Source organism: Rhinolophus sinicus, chromosome 5, assembly GCF_057876585.1.
Source record: "Rhinolophus sinicus isolate RSI-liver-muscle chromosome 5, RSI-T2T, whole genome shotgun sequence".
NCBI lineage: Eukaryota > Metazoa > Chordata > Mammalia > Chiroptera > Rhinolophidae > Rhinolophus > Rhinolophus sinicus.
The window spans coordinates 16249854-16264103 of NC_142505.1; the positions used below are offsets into that span (position 1 = coordinate 16249854).

The window sequence follows — 14250 nt, forward strand, 5'->3', positions numbered from 1 at the left end:
GAGAGAGAGAGATTTTTGTAGACCTAGGGATATGTATGAACAAAGAAATTAGTACTACAAGGTTAACCAATGAAGAGAAATGGAAGAAATTTTAGAGTTGCAAGTAATAGCCAAATTATGAAGAAGTTTACATACCATGAAAAGCCATCTAGACTTTGTCACAAATTTAATAGTTACAGTGAAGGGCTAGAAATTGAATCAAATATGCAACTGGGAAGAACACAATCTTGACTGTGTGAGAACAGAACTGGAAATGACTGGAAGACCAGAGGCAGGGAAACCAACCAGAAGGTCATTTCAATAGTCCAAGAAAGAGATGCTGAGGTTCTGGTCTAAGGTAATGGCATAGAAAAATAAGCAGATAACAGACTTGAAAGATAGTTAATAGATTGCATTGGAGAAGTCGGACTGACCAATCAGATGTAAGGGATGGAAAACAGGGTGGAGTTAAGGATGACTTCTGAGCTTTTGGCTTCAGAGAAACAGTGAAACTGCATAGTATCACCCCTTCTTTTCTTCACAAGAACAGTGAGATTCAGAGAAGTTAAATATTTTGCCTAATGTCACATAACTACTAAATGGCCAATTGGGGATTCAATTTAGAACTTGCTGATTAAAATCATGCTCCCTTCCAGGCATCCCACCAGTGAGACAGCTGTTCTAGAGTTAGGGAGTAAGCGCAGAGTGAGGGGCAAAAACTTAAACTACCAACCTCATTAGACCATCTGAAGAATATAGGAAAGAATAAAAGTCACAATAAGTGGAATGGAAAGTGAAGAAACAACTAGAAATGGCCCATTAATTTTATTACCTATGTTTCCAGTTCAGTTTCCTCTGAATTGCCCACCAGTGGTCTAACAAATCTTTTCTGTTTTGATCCTCCTCATCCTTAGTCTCTCTTCACAGTGTTAATCCATATTACCTGGAAAAATCAAATATAATTAGAAGTAAATCACAGTAATTATAACGTCATTGAATACATTGAATAATGAAAGTGGTATCATCTTTTCCTTGCTGTGGCAACCATCTGTTCTCTTTTTCTCCCTCCTCTTCTCACGTCCAGAAATTTTTACCCATCAAAAAAGTGTTGCTCAGCTAAATGTCATTTGAGAATTAATTCTTTCTATCAAAATAAGAAAATGAAATAAGGGAAAATTGTAGGTTGTGAATGAAGACCCTTTAAAGCTCACATATTTCTAGGTAACAAAATGAAGTTATTAATCCATGAGGACTTCATCCATTTATCTTTCTCTTCTATTCTCATTTCATAAACACAAATTTTCTGTTACATCCCCAATACATTTGTTGGAAGAGGGGGGTGAGAGATGAATTAACTGAACACCCACTCGATAATTCCTGACCTTTCCTTTAGCATGACAGTTTTATCAGTCAAGCAGAGAGATAATATGATAAGGATAAAAAGCTAATATTCTCTCCTGGTGAAAAAGAATCAATGACACTTTCACCCACAGCTTTATTGAAAAATAGATGATAATGGCTCAAGCTCACCTACCAGAGTGAGCTGCTTGAAGCTACATTTAGCAAACTTCTTAGAAGATGAAATATAACTGAAATTGTAGGGAGGCCCACAAAAGTGGTACAGGAATATTTCTTAAAATGAATGCAATAAACCCATTTCCCTCTAGCCTATGGAGAAGCAATGAAGTGCCTTTTATAGAAAGGGAGAATGAAAGCTGTAAATTGCTCAAGCTCACTGCATTTTACAGCTAACATTCTTGTTTGGTGATCCTAACAGTTTTAGCCTTTGGGGAAACTTGCTCCAACTTCTGGACTACACCTATTAAACTGGGGAGAGAAGAGAAATGCAGTCACCTATAAAACTTTTATTATTGATAACAACTGGAGCTTTTAAAGATTAGGTCTATTAGAATAGAATATTTCTGGCCTCTGCAGGAAAGATGCAAGAACATTTTTTCTTCCCTCAGGATTCCTAATTAATTTACCCCCAGGAATGTTAAACTCATTGGGCAGAATGCAAAATACTGATTGGGCTACATTTGTGAATGAGTTATAAATGAAACTATACTGTAATTGTTGTCTTGATACTGAGAAATGTGTAAGGTCCCTCAAGTGGAACACTCTGAGGTTAAGTCTGAGTTTTAGGGAGGGAAGTGACTATGCAGAGTTTCCGCCTGTACTATTCCAGATTGCTGGAGATTTGCATTGGAGTTTGGGTCCAAAGACTTAGTAACATTAAACATTTAGACTAATTTTACTCTTTTCGTATGTATGCTCAGACTTGGCTGGGCCAAAGAGGATTCATAGAGTCTCACCTTATTATTTTCGTAAGATTCTAACTTTCTGATGAATACATAAGCCTAGTCTGTCCTCTCCCTCTTCCTGAGCTTGTCTTCTCTTCCTACTGGATTTCTCTATCTTGAGGGAGAGTCACAGGCCTCTATTATAACCCTCAAATTCATGAGACTAGAAGAAGCCCAAAAGTCCCGAATTTCCTCCTTTCTCTCTTTCTCTTTCTTTCTTTCTTTCTTTCTTTCTTTCTTTCTTTCTTTCTTTCTTTCTTTCTTTCTTTCTTTCTTTCTTTCTTTCTTTTTTATTAAGGTTTATTGGGGTGACGGATGTTAGTAAAGTTATAATACATAGGTTTCAGGTGTATAATTCTGTATTACATCATCTATATATCACATTGTGTGTTCACCATCCAGAGTCAGTTCTCCTTTCATCACCATATATCTGATCCCTTTTGCCCTCATCTACCATCCCCCCACCCCCTTACTCTCTTGTAACCACTAAACTATTGTCTGTGTCTACGAGTTTTTGTTTCATTTGTTTGTCTTGTTCTTTTGTTGTTTTCAGTTTTGTACACCACATATCAGTGAAAAGCTGATTTTCAATAAAGCGTATGCAAAAAGAAGGCTCAAAGAAGTCCCCAGAGCCTCAAAAACCCCAGGCACACAGGAAGGTGCAATGGAACATCACAGCCAGGACCCGCTACCTAATTTCCAAGGTTCAGTGCAAAACGAAAATGCAAAGCCCATTGTTCAAAAATGATTAAGAATTCCAAGATGGTGATAGCAAAGCATTAAACCAAGTTCTCATATGTCAGACCCATGAAGCATGGCTGAACAACACCTGTGACTTTGACCTTCACCAAGTCTTCTCTGTGAGGTGTGGATTAAGGGGATGGGAGACCTTTGCATTCATCACCAAATTTGGAACATGTCCATAACACCCCATTGCTATGGGTTCTTTTTCCTGATAAATAGAACTATACCAGTTATCAGCCAGGATTGAGGCTGTTTTGAGCAGGGGAAATTATCAGCAGGTTATCATAAAAACTGAGTATGTCTTCATCAAATGGACTCTCATATCCTTCTCCCTGCTCCTGCATATCTACCTGGCAGCAATGAAACACAGTGCAAGTCTGCAATAACTTCATGAATATCAACCTGATGTTGACTCCAAACACTTGTGAAATGAATCAACACATGTTTTCTGCTGGATTTGGTGCTTGGTCATACTATGCATTAAGTCAAAAATCACCCTTTTCTCATTTTCCATCTCAAATTTGTTTTATGTTGTTCAGGTCTATTCTTTATGTTATTATCAATATACCCGATAACTACACATAATAACATTAAAATAAAATGCAATGGATTTTCTATCACCTTATAATATTTAACACAGTAAAAGCTACCTTATCAATTCAATCCATTATTTTGACAGAGAAAATAACAGCGTACTCTGTGTATAGACTACCTTATTCTACTCACGTTATCCAAGCCTGTCCTGCACACACCCACATTTCTGCTCAGATCACATGCCTCTTCTTCAGAAAGTACCATTGGAGGCTTCTTCCTCTGAAACCCATGCTGCTCCTTTAACCTCACCCAAAATGGTGTGCTCCGATCCCATCTTTCCCATATTACACATGTTTCCAATGACCCAGTGAGTTATCAAAGCACCAATCCCTTGTTAAGCCACCCATATCCTAAATAGAGGCCCCCAGATGAGATTGTCGCAGGGCTTCGCAATCTATATGCAGATTTTAAAAATATAATTGACACTCCCCAAGCCCTAGTACTGTTTCCAGAACATGAATTATAATCTAGACCAGTATTTCCTAAAATGTCCAGCAGAGTGCTAACATGCCTTAAATTTTTCCATGGAAAAAATAAGTTAACTGCAGAGTCATCCTGAAATACATGTCTCTTTACTGCAGATGTTTTAAAACTGTCAAAATGCTCATGCTCATTCTGAATCTCAAGTAAAGGACTTCTGTCTATCATATTTCCAAGGTAATTTTTCCATCAGCTTCCCTAATACTCACCTCCTCCCCAATATACACAACAAGATACCCGATTACATGCCACAAAACCTACTTTAGAAATGCTGACTGGAACACACCATGTCGTCAGTAACAGAATGAATCCTCAATGTGTCCTAGGAAAAAAGAACATTAAAAAAAAAAAAAAGGAGAGAAAACAAGAAAGGGAGAGAGGGAGGAAGGGAGGGGGAAGGGAGGGAAGGGGAGAGAGAGGGAGAGAGGAAGAGAGGGAAGTAGGGAGGGAGGGAAGAAAGGAGGGAGGGAGGGAGGGAGGAAGGAAGGAAGGAAGGAAGGAAGGAAGGAAGGAAGGAAGGAAGGAAGGAAGGAAGGAAGGAAAGGAGGGAGGGAGGGAGGGAGGGAGGGAGGGAGGGAGAAAGGAAGGAAGGAAGGAAGGAAGGAAGGAAGGAAGGAAGGAAGGAAGGAAGGAAGGAAGGAAGGAAGGAAAAAAGAAAGAAAGACTCACATTAGTTTTCATTTTTTACAAGATTCAATGTTTTGGTATGCAGCAATCTATTGTCAAGGAACTTAAAACCTATTTGGGAGAAATCCTTTGACAAAAGTTTGTGACACTCTTTTTCTTCTTTCTTTCTTTCCTTCCTTCCTTCCTTCCTTCCTTCCTTCCTTCCTTCCTTCCTTCCTTCCTTCCTCTCTTTTTTTCTTTTTCTTTTTCTTTCTTTTCTTTTCTTTCTTTCTTTTTTTGTTTTGTTTTTTGTTTTGTTTTTTGTTTGTTTGACATTTAAATAATTTATGAAGTGCTCCCTCCTATTAGCACCAACCTGGCACTACACAGTTATTACACTGTTATTGACTATATTTCCTATGCTGTATTTTACATCCCCATGACTATTTTTTTTAATAGTTTCAGGCATACAAAACAATGCAATCTGGCTGTACCAATTTGCAGTCCCACCAACAGTGCTCAAGTGTTTCCTTTTCTCCACATCCTCGTCAACACTTGTTTTTTCATTTATTGATGACAGCCATTCTGACAAGTGTGAGGTGGTATCTCATTGTGGTTTTAATTTGCCTTTCTCTGATGATTAGTGACATTGAGCATCTTTTCATATGTCCATTGACCACCTGAATGTCCTCTTTGGAGAAAAGTCTATTCAGGTCCTGTATCCATTTTTTAATTGAGTGAATGTGTGTGTGTGTGTGTGTGTGTGTGTGTGTGTGTGTGTTGAGTTTGTATCAGTTCTTTCTAAATTTTGGATATTAACCCCTTATTAGATGTACCATTAACGAATATCTTGTCTTATTCAGTAGGTTGTCTTTCATTTTGTTGATGGTTTCCTTTGCTGTGCAAAAGCATTTTGGTTTGATGTAGTCCTATTTGTTTATCTTTTCTTTTGTTTCTCTTGCCCAAGGAGATATATCAGATAAAATATTACTAAGAGGAATGTCAGAGAGTATATCGCCTATGTTTTCTTCTAGAAATTTTATTGTCTCAGGTCTTACATTGCCTTTAATCCATTTGAGTTAGTTTTTGTATATTGTGTAAGAAGATGGTCCAGTTTCTTTCTTTTCTTTTTTTTTAATGTACCTGTCCAGTCTCCCAACACCACTTATTGAATAGACTCTCTTCACTCCATTGTATATTTTTGCCTTCTTTTGTATCCTCCTACTTTACTGAATTCGTTTATCAGTTCTAACAGATTTTTGGTGGAATCTTTAGGGTTCTCTATATGTTGTATTATGTCATCTACAAATAATGACAGTTTCACTTCCTCCTTTCCAGTTTAGAAGACTTTTATTTATTTTTCTTGTCTGATTACTGTGGCTAGAACTTCCAATATTATGCTGAATAAAAGTGGTGAAAGTGGACATCATTGTCTTGTTCCTGATCTTAAGGAAACTGTCTTTAGCTTTTCACCACTGAGTATGACGTTAGCTGGGTTTGTCTTATTGGCCTTGATTATGTTGAGGTAGGTTCCTTCTATTCCCTTCTATTCCCATTTTGCTGAGAGTATTTTTTTAATCATAAATGGATGCTGCATGTGGCACTCTTTTACAAGCGTACTATCTTATGTCTTTAAGTGGGGCATCTGAACAATTCTTGTCCCTTTACACAACATAGATATTTGCAATGCAATGCTGTATACCTATACTTCCTGAAAACACTACCCCTAATGTCCATCCTTACTAACTACCCCTGAACTGTTCATCCTGATCTACCCCAAATGTCCATCCTTACTAACCTCTCGACATTTTTACCAGCTATGATTCTTCACCTCCCCATTCTTAGCATCACAATCATGCAAGAAGCATCTGGGACTGCTAGCTTACGGTCACAGAAGGCTCCCTATCAATCATCATGGACTTCCTCTCCTCACAACCTCACATCTTCTCTAATTTTTCTCCATCCAGAGGGTAACCTCAAATAACTTTTAGCCTGTTGTTGATTTTTTTTCATATTTCCAAAGCAATTCCCTCAGAGGCCCAATGAGAAGAAAGATGTACTTTTTCATGTGCTTTTTCTAAATTTGTTTTCCTCAGCTTTTTATTCTTCTAGGTTGTAGGGGATTATTATGCCTCTATTAGTAGGAATCACTTCCTTCACTGATTTTCTGTTGAGTCTATGGAGGAAAGTTCCACATAGGGCACAGGAAAATCATACATTTATGAATCTCTACTGCTCCAAATACATAACACTCATGAATTTTATTTTATGTTTTGTTCATAACTAATATTCATGTGTTGAGTAAACTGTTTGCTTTTTCACATTAAATTTTAGAAGTTATTTGAAAATCAAGGAGAGTAAATGATTTTTGGGTTACATGTCCTGCAAAGATCCTGTATAGTTTTGTGAATTCCTGTTTAGCCTTATTTTATGGTGTCTTCTTGAGACAAATTTAGGTAATAAGATATAGCATTCTTTTTCTTCATGGTGGCAATTTGCTCAATACTTTTAAGCGATACCACACTTTTTAAATTAACATACAATTAGAACAATTCTTAATATCTAGCAGAGATAAGTCCTATCTTTTCATGTTTTTTAGTTCACAATGTAAAAGTTACTGATTTCTCTTTGTGTTTAATATTATTTTGTCAAAGGGCCACAATAAGACAAACAAACATACAAACAAACAAACAAAACTTCTCAGGTTTTATATATGACTCTTAAGAAGAACCTGAAAACTGGAAGTTCCAAAATACATTTAAGTAAACTACCCAAAGAGAGTAAAAAAAGTCAACAGTCTAAGTATAAATTAATTTTGGATTAAGTTAGTTTTATTGAAATATCTGACAAAGGCTTAATATAAGTGTATCCTGGACACTTAGAGAAAAGTGAATAAACGTCTTTCATTAGAAAATTTTTTTTCAAAAGTACAGATGAATATGAAAGAGATTCAATAACAAGGTTAGATGTGAAAAATATCATTACCAAAAAAATTTGAATCCCCAATATATAAAATGTCTTGCCAGGAATTGATAATGATTTATCATAGTGAAAGATGGAACTGAGAAATATACGCAAAATGTATCACAGGAAAACAAAGAGATTAAAAAGAATATGAAAGTAGAATTAAGAGTTGTGATAGATAAACTAGAAATCTCCAATCTATATATAATTGTAATTCTAGAAGAATAGAGAAAAGAGAAGTAAAAAAATTGTTAATAATTTCCTATAATTGATGAAAGATACAATTTCTTAAATAAAAAGTGCCATATAAGTACAGATTAGAAAAAATAAAACCATTTCACATCCCAAACATTGCAGTGAAATTGTATAATATCTTACAGAGAAAATCTTAACATTTATAGAGAGAAGGGACATATTAAAAGCAAATAAACAGTAACTGGAGTAAAAGCAGACCACTCATCAGCAACAACAGATATCAGGAGATACTGTCCTAAGGGAAAATCCCTTAACCAAGAATTTTTCATTCAGTTAAACTATTTTTCAAGTGCAAACTAAAGGTATTATAAAATAAAAATAGAGATGTTTTGCCACCCATAGACTTACAATGAAATATATATATATATATACACACACACACACACACACTGTGTTTCCCCGAAAGTAAGACCTAGTTGGACCATCAGCTCTAATGTCTCTTTTGGAGCAAAAATTAATATAAGACCCGGTATTATATACATTATATTATATTATAACTGGCATTACATTATACCTGGTTATATTATATTATCTTATATTATATTATACCCAGTCTTATATTAAAATAAGACTGGGTCTTATATTAATTTTTGCTCCAAAAGACGCATTAGAGCTGATGGTCCAGCTAGGTCTTATTTTTAGGGAAACATGGCATATATATATATATATATATATATATATATATATATATATATGCTTTTTTTTTTTTTTTTAACAGAAAATGGACACAGAGTTGAGACGAACACATCTCAATGTGGGAAACATTGAGATGATGGTGATGTATGTGACCCTCACCCAGAGTCCTGGATTCTCAGTTTCTCTTTTGATCTTGATTCCCGCATATTTGGTTGTCACCAGACTAATGATATTACAGTTACAATGAACTAGCAATTAACTAGCAGATCCCTAGATTTTTATATCTCTCTTTCTTTTTCCACCCCTCTTTAACATTTCACATATTTGCTCTTCCTCTCCTAGTTAAAACTTCCTCCTGTCTTGGAAAAGCATTATAGATAGGGGCAGTGTGACAAAACAGAAAAACCACACATTTTGAACTCAAACAGACCTACTTTCAAATGCTAAAACACCAGTTACTAGATACGTGATGATTATTTAAACATCTTTAGACTCAATTCCTCTATCTATCATGTGGCAAAAATAATACCTACTTCATAATATTGTTACCATGGAAATTCATTCAAAGAAATATTTATCTGCTGCTTATTCTGTGGCAGGCATATTAAATGTGATAATAGATACGGTTCTATTTCACTACTCGGTACATAGTTTAAGTGTTCAATTAACTATATGTACTATGCTCCTTTCCTGTTCTCTTTCAATTGTGGATTTTCCCAGTGTTCAATGTGACTTTGGTGATGCTTTCTCTCTACATTCTACCCGGAAAGTCTCACTTATGTTCAAGACTTTAACTCTCACTTCTGTACTGAGTGACTCTGTCCCATACTCAGATCTCATACCACATTTCTATTTATCTACTATAAATTCCCACATAGATGGACACGTAATACTTGTAACTCAAAATTCCTAAAATACAAACATCTCTCAAGGAGAAGTATAGTATATAATCTACCTACCCAATGCCTGAAACATAGGCACCAGAACCATGTTAGTTCAATTCACAGGTGTTAGTTTATTTTTTATCTTCTGTACCAAAATTGGTTTCACCCTTACCTTCCATATTTCTGTCATCAGCACCACCATTCACAGAGGTATAACCTTGGAGTCATGTGAGGCATTTCCCCCTTTGCCATAAGCAATCAGTCACCGGTTCCTATTACTTCTTTGCTATTACGAGTCTCCCCTGAATTCATAACCTTCTCTGTGATTTGGCCTGGCAACTTCATGTGTGACTTATTGAAATAACGCCCTGACTTGTCCTCCTTTCAGCCTCCCTTATCTCTCTATCCTGCAATCACTTTCATTGTTTCCGTCTACTTTTTATCATATTAATCCCTTGCTCAGGCTCATTAATATTTCATTAACTTATCAAGTATATTTTAGACCCCTTAGTCTGCCTGATATTTATGTCTCTCTGTTATCTGTCCACATCCAACCTTCCCAGTATTATACCCCATTAGTTCCATAAATAAGAACTCTGGTTGTCACCACAACTATAATTAAAAAAAAAAAAATCACAGGGATGTAAAATGCAGCATAGGAAACACAGACAATAATGTTCTAATAACTGTGTACAGTGTCAGATGGGTAATAGACTGATTGGGGTTATTACTTTGTGAGGTATATCAATGTCTAATCACTATGTTGTTTTGTACACCTGAAATTAATTTTTAGAAAAGTACTCAATCCTGAAGAGTGGGATTCCTCAATCCCCCTCTGACAGTTTCTCTGTAGGACTGACTCTGTCTCCTTACATGTGCTGATTGTCAAGGAGGCAGTGATGAATAAGTTACTTGATGAATTGATATATTTGGGTAGAGGACAGAAGACACAAAAAATAATCAGGTAAATCACAATAAGTAGATAACATGATAAACCCAATGTATAATCCAAGTGCTATGAAACTATATAGCCAGTGGGAAAGATAAAGTCTACATAAAAATATATATTAACAGATGATACGTATTTTTTATTCCTACCAATTATAATAGGATAAAACAGACACATCCAAGTAGAACCTCAATAACAGGTCAGTACTAATTAATAAAATGTCTCAGTAGTAGAACATTCTTAAAGACAAGTTAACTTGAAATTCTTCCATTTTCAGTGAAAAATTCAATGTGTGGAAACTTAACACAGTGAGATACAGCTACATGGCGGGCAGTGTATCCCATAGCATGACTGCACAAGATGCTGAAATGCTTTTGTTTAGCTCTTTCCTATACTCCTCAAACAAAAGCCAACAACAAAGCACTAAGAGGCACCGTTGACTGAATACTCATTCCACATCACTTTTCATATATTATTTGTCATCATTCAGAGCAGGCGGTATCATCACAATTCTGAGGAAGTTGAGATTCAGAAAGGATAAGTAAGACTTCCAAGATCACAGTGCTAATGACAGAGTACATACAAAACAACACTGCCTCTTACATTTAATGTTATTCATATTGTAGGTAAAGTTTCCCTACCAGGAAACTATTGAAATTTTTGTTGCGGGGGTCTGTCCAGAGCATTGTAAGATATTTAACAGCATCCCTGTAGATGCCAAGTAGCACATCCCAGATTGTGACAACCAAAAATGTATCCAGACATTGTCTGTCTCCTGGGGAGACAAAATCACCTCCAGGAGAGAACCACTGTTCTGGGTGTAGAAACTATTCTTCAGAATGTTACTTGACCAAAGTCATACAGCCAGTGGATGTTTGAGACACGATGTGCATTCAGAATACATACCCAATTTTTCACTGTGCTCAGCACCCATTCAAATGTTATGGGACACTGCTAAAATAGTATTTAAAAGATAAATTTGTCATTTAAGTAGGTTTATCAAAAGCCAAAGAACACTGAAAGTGAATAAGTCAAGCATTCAACTCAAGAAGTAGGAAAATTGATAAAAGCAAATTCAGAAGAGAGTTAGAAGGATGAGATAAAACTAGAGGAGAGAAATGAGTGACATGTAGATCAAACAAACAAAACAGTAGAGAAAATTACCCAAATCAAATCCTAAATAGAATATTAGTTAACTAAATCTAATGGTGGATTAAATATGTAATATATCTTAATCAAGTAGACTTATCTCAAGATTACAGAGATGGTTCCATGTTTGAAACTCAATTAGTAAAATGTAATACCCATTTATGACATATAAACAAACTATCAGAGAGCTAGTAATATAAATGAACATCTTTAACTTAATAGTGATTTAAAACCCCACCCTACATCAAGCAAAATACTTAGTAGAGAAATTTCAGATAATTCCCATTTAAGATGACAAAACATGAAGGACCTCACACACTGCTATTGTTTAGCATCATATCAGATGTTTGAACCAATTAAAACCACAAAAGTATCATATTTGGGGGAAAACAAAACCAAATAACATATTATGTGATGATTATTTGATCTTCTACATAAAAAAAAAAAAACTCCATAGAAAAAACACAGTATCTAACCAATGGAAGGGTTCATTACTATTGCCAGATGTTAAAACCAACTCAGAATATATATACTCCCACACAAACAAAACAGAACCAGAAAATAAGATAGAAAATATATTATTTACCATAGAAACTATAACCATTAAGAGATAGTGTGGTACATGTGAGAAGATACAGAAACTCATTAAAAACCATTAAAAAAAAAAAACAAATAAAAACACAAATAAGAGAGGGAATCAAGAGGAATATCTGGAATCATGGAAATGCCAACATATCTTGATTTAGTTGGTGGTTATACAAGTTTAATCATTTGTCTGACTCTAAGCTGTACATTTATAATCTGTGCTTCATGCTATAGACAAATTATACCTCAATAAAATTAAACCTATGAGTTTGTGAAATATTAAAAAGGTAGATAATACTCAGAGCTAGCAAATGTGTGAACAAGAACTCTCGTGCACTGTTGGTAGTAATGTGGACTAACACAGCTACTCTGAAAATAATTTTGGAAGAATCAAATGACTTCAGGTGTGCATATGTACTAGCAAGATACCAGATATCACTCACCTGAATATATATTCCAAATAAATATTTTCGGAGATCTATAAAGATGCATCCAGATGGGTATTTATTATAATAGTGTTATGTTTCACAGAAAAACACTGGAAGACACCAAATTACCATCACTTAAGGAGTGGAAAGTAAAATGTGGTAGATTGATATTGTAGACCACTAGTTAGAAGTAAAGACAAGATATACACACAGTAAGATAAATAGATCTTAAAAACAGTTGCATTTTTTTAAACAAAGAGATGTGAATTCTAGCACAACACCAACATGCGCGTTTGAAACAAACACAAAACAATACTCATCTTACTCAAGACATGTGCATATTTACAGACACATGTCAAACAAATCAGAGTTGATGCTCAGCATAGGAGTCAGGATCAGAAAGGGAGAGGGAAAAAAGTGAAATAAAATAAAGGAGGAACCTTGATTAGACAAATATAATAGTGTGCTATAAACTAAGGATAATGAGAAATATCCCTTTGTATCTGAGTTCCAAAAACAGAAAAATATAACAGAAAGGAATGTGGCCAACAGAAAGAACACATGCCCAGTTTGTCCTAGATTTCAAGCCCACAATCTTCTCCATCTTAAGAGGCCAATTTGCTAACATATTTACACTGTACCATGGTTTCTAAAACTATGTCCAGATGACATTTCTTTGGCTTGGGAGATGAGTATTCCATTTTAATACAACATCTGTGTGTAGCCATATTTTATAAAACAGTACCAACAGAGTCAGGCTACTATAAAAAACAATCCTATAACCAATTGCCTTTTATAGCTTTGAGCCAGTCATTTAACTTCTGGAAAGTAATCGGCTTGAAAGAGATGTTCTCTCAGCCTTTCTCTTTGAAAATATCTTTATATCCACACACAGAATCCTGGAAAAACCCAGCAAAACCATGCTTAGCATTCACATACATACTAACACATGAACCTTCAGTGTGACCAAGAGTCAAGAAGAAGCTATTTAAAACAAGAAAACGTGTAATTTCATCCTAAGAAGTTAAGAAAACCAGCACAAGAGACTGACAGAAGGAAAAATATTTTTAATATTAATAAGATTAACCTTGAATCCTTATCAAACTGATGCTATATAAAATATTTCAAGGTCACAAAGAGATTTGTTCATTTTTTTAGCCAAATATTCATTGATTTACTCATTTAATAATGAAATTCTACCAAGTGCCAGGCACTCTTGTGGGTACTGAAGAACCTAACATTGCATAGACCCTGTCTTTGTAGATTTTACACTCTAACAGGAAAAGAAGTGCTAACCCAATTACTGCACAACTAACAAATACAATTAATTACACTGTGATGCATGCTGTGGACAGGGCATTAAAACATATAACACAGCATGTTCTTACCAGACTGGAGTGACATCAGGAAAACCTCCCCCAATGGATGAGGCCAGAGAGTAAGTACCAGTCGGCTAGCTGAAAAGACTGCATAGAAAAGAAAAAAAATGTTTCAGAGAGAGAGACACCAGACCGAAAGGAGAAGGCCATGTAGTTAAGGATGATAGAAAACATTGTAAAGAAAATGGGAAACAATTAAAGAACTTTAAGAAGGGAACTGACATAATTAAATTTGCATTGTTCAAAATATTTGTCTTGTGTTGTATGAAGAATAAATGCTATCTAGAGAGTATTTTGTAGAAGAATAAAATAAAT

General features: G+C 35.3%; 1 long non-coding RNA gene across 1 annotated transcript; it reads right to left on the reverse strand.

Moving 5' to 3' along the window:
• Positions 1 to 808: 808 nt before the first annotated feature.
• LOC148758222 (uncharacterized) lies at positions 809 to 14024 on the reverse strand. Its single transcript, XR_016021430.1, has 3 exons — positions 13945 to 14024; positions 4362 to 4422; positions 809 to 922 (listed from the first exon to the last, which is right to left on the reverse strand). It is a non-coding gene; the product is annotated as an uncharacterized LOC148758222 (long non-coding RNA).
• Between the last annotated feature and the right edge of the window lie 226 nt (positions 14025 to 14250).